At 47.3% G+C, this 7,839-nt stretch overlaps 1 protein-coding gene across 1 annotated transcript in view; it reads right to left on the minus strand.

The window, feature by feature from the left end:
• EFCAB5 (EF-hand calcium binding domain 5) overlaps positions 1-1,587 on the minus strand; it is a gene marked incomplete at its 3' end in the record, with an annotated part of 35,948 nt that extends 34,361 nt beyond the window's left edge. Inside the window, exons 1-2 of the mRNA XM_083875303.1 lie at positions 1,430-1,587; positions 287-458 (exon numbers count right to left, since the gene is read on the minus strand). The remainder of the gene's footprint in view (positions 1-286; positions 459-1,429) is intronic.
• Positions 1,588-7,839: the final 6,252 nt, after the last annotated feature.

The raw sequence follows: 7,839 nt of genomic DNA on the forward strand, positions 1-7,839 counted from the left end.
ACTCTATAAACTCAGTTTAGCCCAGTTTAGGGAGCCTGCTCTCCATCCTCACTGTCCACCAGGAGGCAAAATGCCCCATTAGAAAGCCTGACTTCTCCATTGCAGCCAAGCCCAGCTACAGGAGCCTCGCTGATCATTATATTTTAACTGGGGAATAACCAAAAGAGAGACCATGTGGCTTCTCCAGTTCTTAAATGTACAGGGAAGAAGTGCTGTCAGCCTGAGGAACAGATCGAAGCAGCATCAGCCATGTGCTTAAATGGAATCTATGGGTTGATACACACACCTGACAGAGTTTGCTCTGTTTAACGTTTAGAACAGTTTCTGGTTATCATATGTAATGTTGTCATTTGATGCCCAAGACGATTCTTGATCCCAGTCACCTCCTTCCCATCAATTCTGTAGATTCTTGGTCCAAATTACCTCCTTCACGTTAATTCGGTGGCACTAGGCTGAAGCTGCAAAGCAAATGGGGTTTAATAGCACTTGGCCCTTTGTTTCAGACCCCCAAAAGCCAAGCAGTTCTGCATCTGGGAATGTTTAAATGCTCAAGATGCAATCATTAGACTCGATTTTTGGTGTCTGGGCGTGTGCATTGATGTACAAAGAGGTGTTATATGTTGCTTTCATTATGGAGTTACTATTGCTGCCTAATCCAAGGAAAAGCTACGTTATGTGACCATCAGTGCCAACTTTCCCCAGGGGCTGCCACTATCACGGCTCCCAGTGGGATGGGATTCCACAATCCACCACCAGCCAGGAGGCACATTGAGGGTGCCCTGCTGACATACATTAATAAAGCCACGGTGAGGCTGAGGGACCGGGGAGGGCGATGCCAAAACCCCTTCAGCAACCGGGGGTAGAACTCGGAGTCCCTCAGGGAGGGGCTGGGGATGCCGGGACCCCTCTGCGCACCGCAGCCCCCTCAGGGACCGGAGTGAGGATGTCGAGGTCCCCAGCCCATCGCAGCCTTTCTCACAGACCGGAGTGAGGATGTCGAGGCCCTCAGCCCATCGCAGCCCCCTCAGGCACCGGGAGAAGGACGTCGGTCCCTCCCGCCCATGGCAGCCCCCCCTCAGGCACGGGGACTGGCGGTGCCGGGACCCCTCAGGACGCGCCGGCACCGCGGGGGTTAATGCGGAGCGGCCGCCAGGGGGCGGCGCCGCGCGCGCGCTGACAGGCGGCGCGTGCGCGCTGGGCCTCATTGTGCCCGGCCGGCCCGGCCCCGCCGCGCCTCAGTCGGCGAGAGGCCGCGGGCGCGCGCGGAGCTGCTGCCGCTGCCGCCCCCTGCGGCCGCCGCCGCGCCACCTCCGCTCCGCTCCGCTCCCTTCCCCTGTCCCCGCCATGGACTGAGGCCCCCGCCGGACGGCCGGACGGGGGGGCCCCGCCGCGCCTCGATGGCTCTGGTTACGGTGCAGCGCTCGCCTACCCCCAGCGCCACCTCCAGCCCCTGCGCCTCGGTGAGTCCCGGCGGGCGCTGAGGGCAGCGCGGCGCTCGGCGGCCGTTGGGGTCCGGCACGCGGCGCTGCGCATGCGCCACGCCCCCTCCGCCTCACCCCCCGGTGCCGCCGGTGTCCGGGGCCCGGGCCGGGGGCGATGCGGGCCCGCCGTGCCCGCCGTGCCCGGGAACGGGGCTCATACCCCCGGGCTTGGGCCTGCTGACAGCCGAGGGGACGGGCGGGGGTCCCGGTGCCTCTCAGCAGGCCTGGGCTGGGGCAGGGTAACCCCCTCCTGGCCCTCATGGCATCGCAGGGTCCCGGTCATACCCAGCTGCCCTGTGAAAGATGGGGAGGCGCGGGGCTGTCTCTGTAAATCCGCCCGGTTTATTCTGTATTCATTGTATGTATGCGGTGGGAGAGGCGGGAAGCGTGTGTGAAAGCGACCTGCCATGGCTGGGGCTCTGGCCGTGCTCAGCTGATCTCATCTGACAGCACCCTCTGGGTATCCCAGTGCCCGGCCCTGCCTTGGCGGGCACCTAAGGTGGTTTTCTCCCCCTTCTTTAGAGCAGTGCAGGTAATCTTCACAGGGCTGTGCCGAGCCCAGGAGAGGCACAGAACGGCCAGATTCCAAATCCCTCCCTGAGTGAGATGTGCAGCAGGACAGATGTTCCCATCGCTGCCCAGGGTTGGGCAGGCGGCTCTCAAGGCTTCTGCCTTTCCATGCTCTTTAAACTTGGGACATGCTGTTGTTTTGTTTGTTGTTTGTACTTCTCTGTTATAAACCCTGAGATGTTAACCCCTTGAGCTGCTACCTACCCCCTTTGTGCCGTTTCTGATGTAGTCAAGGATGAGAATGAAAATAGCTTTGCTTTCACTTCTGTACGCTTGGTTCTAACTTAGCATTTATCCTTAAAAAACCTCATGCGTTATCACACTGCTGTTATGCCTGGTTGGGAATGTTTGGAGGAAGAGAATAGTTGAAATCCCAGTTGCTTCCATCCTCAGTGGGGGGGAATGAAAAAGCCAACTACTCCGAAAATATTGCTTCTTGTGTTAGGTAACCTCTGCTGAAACTAGATCAGCTACTTGACAGGTCCTGCCTGCCCCAATGGCATTTTAGCTGTCAGAACACTTACTTCTTTTTTTTCACTCTCTTTCATTCCCATGTCTCTCCTAAGGTATGTTTACTTAGCAACACAGATTAATTTCGCTTATACTTACCTGCTATAAATATTAATGTGCTGCATTACTTCAGAGATTTCTTCCCCCTCTGACTTCTTTACGATTTCCACTATTCCTTTTCCCATACATTAATAGCACTGAATGTATCTAGTGAGAATAAATAGGTCTCTCTTGGCATCTTCCTTCTTTCTCCCATTTGGATGCATCTTCCTTCTTTCTCCCACTTGGATGCACAGACCCTCCCTTTGTTAAATATTTTATATATATATGAACAATTAGTTGTATTCTCTAAAGCTTTTCCATCTGCAACAGCCAGGCTGTTTCTCAACCAATTAAATAGAAACCGTGCTGATATTTGGATACTACTTAGTTGTTAAATATAAAACAACTCCCTGTGGAGCCTGATAAATCCAGGGGATGCAGCCTTGGGTTTATGTGTCTATATTCTCCTTCTCCCATGCCATGATATGGAGGTGTGTTCTGTACCAGAAATAAGTGTGGCCTATTCCTGGCCTGGTTTTGGGCCTCGTAATTACTTCTGCTTTCTCAGACTTCTCTTGCAGTATAAAGTGAACTTGATTTTCATCATGATCTTAACTGCTGGTGTTTGAACACTTCTGCATTTCCTGTAGCAACTTCCTAACCACACTTCAGGACTGGGTTGCCCTTTTAGCCTCTTAGATATCTGGGGGGGGGTTGCTTCTCCCTCCTTCAGTTAGAGCTCATGTGTGTTCCTCCTTTGCCACAAACTTGTTATTTCTTAATCACAACTTTAGTGTCATTTCAGATGATTCTCCTTGCTTTGTGAGCAGGGCAGACACATTTTTAGGAAGCCTTTGGTCCTGAGCCTGCCACGTTTGCCATTCTCATGGATCCCTGTCAACTGCAGCAGGAGGACTTGATTCTTTCAGTTTTAAGTGAAATTGTTTCAGCCAGTCTGTTGTAAACTGATGGTAGCTTCTTTTGACTGTCTCCAGGTTACCTCTTTAAGTGAAAGCTCATCTTGCTCCATAATTTTATCAGTAGTATAAGGGTCTGTCCTTGCTGTTTCTGAGCAAAGATTATCTGGTAACTGCTGGAACTGGGCTGCTTCAACTTGTGGGCAAGGGAGAAGCATGTCAGTGTGCAGGCATATGGCTATGTCTAATTCTGTTTCCAGGTCACTAAGAATTTTGAGGACAGAGATGGATTCTCTTTAAATTGCTTGATGTCTTTTTGCTTCAGAGATAAACTTCTCAGGCAAGGAGAAAGGGTGAAGTTGGTGTCCTCAAACTGGATTCTTTGCATTAAGTGTGCCCTATAAACTGTTATAATTGGCTCTTATGGATTCAGGGGAATAGCTGATCTGAATCACTCTGAAATTGGATGGCTTTTATTTATAGGTTTTTATCTTGTTCTCATTGCCACAGAGCATCTCATGAGCATTCATTTCAGGGTAGTTCATGCAAAGTGTTGATTACACATTTACAGCCCTCTGGTTGCTTGATGACTTGTAAAATTCCTTTAATTGTCTGTCCAGACTTTTGCTGTTTGTTTTGGCCTTTGGTTATGCAGTCACTCTTGAGAAACAAGACTGCAGTCTTCAATCCTTACAGCAGAATGGTTGTCTTCTGATGTGCCATGTTAGCAGAAAGTGGTGGCAGACAGGACCATGCTACAGTAAAATAAAATGATGCCATGAGGTCTTTGATGCTAATGCTGATGTGTTGTTGTTCAAGGCAGTTCCTGGCTAATAATTGCCTGTATTGGAAATAATCTATTGAAACCTGGCCTTTTAAAGTATTTTGATATACAGTTACAAAAAAAAAAAAAAAAAAGTATCTGTAATTTCTGGAAAGTGCTATTTTCCTTTTGTTTATTATATCTGTTTCCTGAGAAGTGAAGAAGCTGGGCAGGCAATCTGGCCCTGGCTGCTCTCACAGTTCACTTGTCTTCCCTACCCTGAGGGAGACAATATGCTTTTATTGGAAGGGACCGACTGACCCAAAAAGAGAGGATACACTGGGTATATATTGTTCTAAAATGCACAGTTTTGGGGAAAAAAAATATGCTAAAGCAAATTAAAACCTAAACCATTGGACTTTCCCTCATTAATCCCAGGAGGAAAGCTTGAGCAGGAAGTAGAGTCCTGGAAATGTGTTTGGGAGTGTCTCTCATGTTGTGCTTGGAAGGTCCTTGCTGGTAGAACATACAGGAAATATTTTCCCCACTTCTTTATGGGGAAGCTAAATATAACTTTGCTCTACCCCTCGTCCTGTAATTGCTGTTAAACAGTGTCATAATTGTGAGTTAACTTAATCATTGATAAGTCCAGTCTATCTTACATAGAATTTTTTTTTTTTAAATAAATTAAGATGTTGATTGCTGCTGCATGGGTAAGGTTATGGAGAGTTGGTTTTTGGAGGGAACTACAATGTAAATGGGAGATCAGAAGCTTCTTATGAAATATTTAGTAAAGTTAGGAAAGCCTAATATTTAAAGATGCTCTGATCAGTAAAGATCATTTATTGTTTCTTGGTTTTCTCCAGCTGATGTCTTTCAGGTGTAGCCAGAGCTTATTCTGAAAACTGAAGTTTTCAGAGGCAGTGGCCCAGAAAAATGAGCTGATTCCTGCTTTAGGCAAACCCTGTAGTGCCCTACAGGTACCTGTTTCTTCTGGTGCCAGGTGTCACCATTTGGGAGAGAAAACTGTTTCGGTGAGGTGATCTGTAACTTCCTGTCTTTGAAACTTCTTCTGCTGAAAGCCCTGTGAAGGAACCAGGAGGCCTCCACCTCTGCTGGTTGTGCTGCTGTTTTGTTAAAAGGTGATTTCTCTCCAGCTGGACAAGACCAGGCTGTTGGAGCACAGATAATTTTTGTGTGTGTAAACGCATTCATGTGTGATGAGACTCTCCTAAAGCAGTTTGATGATTAAACTGTGACAGAAGACCTTTTTCTTCTCTGGAATAGCTGCTGCCTGTTGTGTGCACACTGACCAGATCTCCTCTAGGCTCTGCATGAAATGGAATGTCCCCTTAGAGTTGACAACAGTATTTGCAGCTGAGAAGGAGGATGATGACAGTGGAATTGAACCTCACTGAGAACCATAGAGAAACAATCTTAAAACTTGCAGAGGGCATGAGAAAATCTTTATCATATTTTAAGGGATCTAACTCCTTTTGTTGCATATCTCAATGATAGCTTGATTTCAGTTTTCACCTCTTGAGTTCCAGTGGCACATAAATTCTTGTGTTTTGAAAAGGAGCTTGTAATTTGAAAATGCAAATAGCTTGTGATGCTGTAATGAGTCATTATCTAACCAGTATTGATTCGTGCTGTTTAAGAAATGAAAATAAGTTGAAAAGGGCAGGGTACAGTAGCATCTATAGCCATTCTGGGAGCCAACGACATGTTTATTTAAGTGGAAAATGCTATTTTGAGCAGAGACTGCCATCCACAAATCAGTCTGCTGGAAATATTTTAGTGTAAGAGAGCTGCCTTTATGCAGGAGTAATGCCTGAGGATTTCCAGTTACTGGAAGAAATCCTGAAAGATCTAAAGCTGCAACTCTTCTGTCTTGGGAAATGAAAAAGAAAAAAAAGAGAAGGAAAATAGCCTTTGGGCAGCTTAGCTCAGTGTAGCTGCTCCCCGATCACAGCCTGCAGCTCAAGGTTTCATTCTTCAGTCACAACAAACCACATCCTCCCAGGACCTGCTGAAGCCAGGGGGCTGTTGAAGGCTCTGACTCCTGCTGATGCCATTAGCAAGAAGTACAAATGGTTTGTGAGCAGTGCTGCCTTCACATGAGCTGGCCGAGCCACTCAAGAGCACGTAGGCTGGTCAGCTGCCTGCTCCAGGTGTTCCAGCTGTTTAGTTCAGCCTCTGAATTAAAGATAACTTCATTCTGTGCCATTGATTTGCCTGAGTGTCCTTTTAATTTGGTTATTGGTACTGACAATGAAGCCCATATCTTTTGCATAAAAGGGGAATCTTGGAAGCAGGAGAAGAGGTGATGTCTAGTGGAAGTAGTCAGTGATTTAAGCAAGGCACACATTGCTTCCTACTTTTTGGCTGGAAGCTGTTCCTCTGGAGTGCTTTGTTTAAAGGGATAAAAAAATTATAAGGGCTAAAAGCCATTTTTGTATTTCTGAGTTGGGCCATATAAATTGATTAAATTACTGTCAACCCAACCATCTGCAAAATGTGTTATCACAATACTGCAATATTGCAGTGTGTGTGTTCATGTGTTTTAGTCAGCATTTGGGCAGGGGGTTTGAATGTGTCAATAGCTTTTTGCCCAAATAGAATTCCTCTGAATATGCATCTTATCAGCGTTGCTCATTGCAGGCTGCTCTCCTCTCGGAAGGCCCAAAACGTTGCTGTGAGATGAGTCACACGGTTTAACAGCTTGTTGCTTCCATGGTGAGACGCACCCTTGCCGTGCATGCCAAGCGATCATGAAACTCCTGGCAAATGCCCTGTGACGTGAACTCCTCATGGCCCCGGCAAATGGAACGCCCCTGGCACTCGCTGAAACGCCTTGTGCTTGTGGCTCCTCGCTGCTGTGGGGTGCAGCTCCTCCTCCTCCTCCCAAGAGACTCCTAAACTGAGGCTTCATGGAAATAATGAAGTTACTGCATTGATGGGGGCTGTTTTAGGGTGGAATTACTGGGGAACTTAAGGCCACAGCATAAACGTCTTGTATTGAAGTTTAAAGACATTAAGGTATTTTATCTGAGCTGTTTTGAAAGAAGTGCTTTATCAGAGATCATACTGTCCCTGTACTGAGCTCATACCAGAGCTCAGGAGGTGGCTTTGATGCTTGAGCTTTCCACTGCTCTGCCAATGGAGAAGCACAGGAGATCCTGGAGAAGTAAATTCCAGAGATGTTGTCTCAGCAGTTGGACTGCAACTTGTAACTGAATTAAATATCTGAAAAGTGAATTTTAACGTGGAAAGCCAGTTCTGTCCCAGGGAACTGTGGCTGTCCTGTTCTCACTGGCTGCTGCCATGTCCTTTCTGTTTTGATGTACAGAACTATCATATTTAAAATCGCATCAAGAACTTTTAAGACTTGTTCAACTGGCTTGGTTTAGCTTCAACAGTTGACATCTGAGAAATGTGTGCATTAGGATTCTTCAGAAAAAAATCCTGAAACCATGTCAGGCTTTTCATCTCTACCTTTTTTACACAATGAGAGGGAGGGATAGAGCATGTGCCTTGCATGTGTAAAATGCTT

Source organism: Zosterops lateralis (genome assembly GCF_965231275.1).
Source record: "Zosterops lateralis genome assembly, chromosome: 19".
Lineage (NCBI taxonomy): Eukaryota > Metazoa > Chordata > Aves > Passeriformes > Zosteropidae > Zosterops > Zosterops lateralis.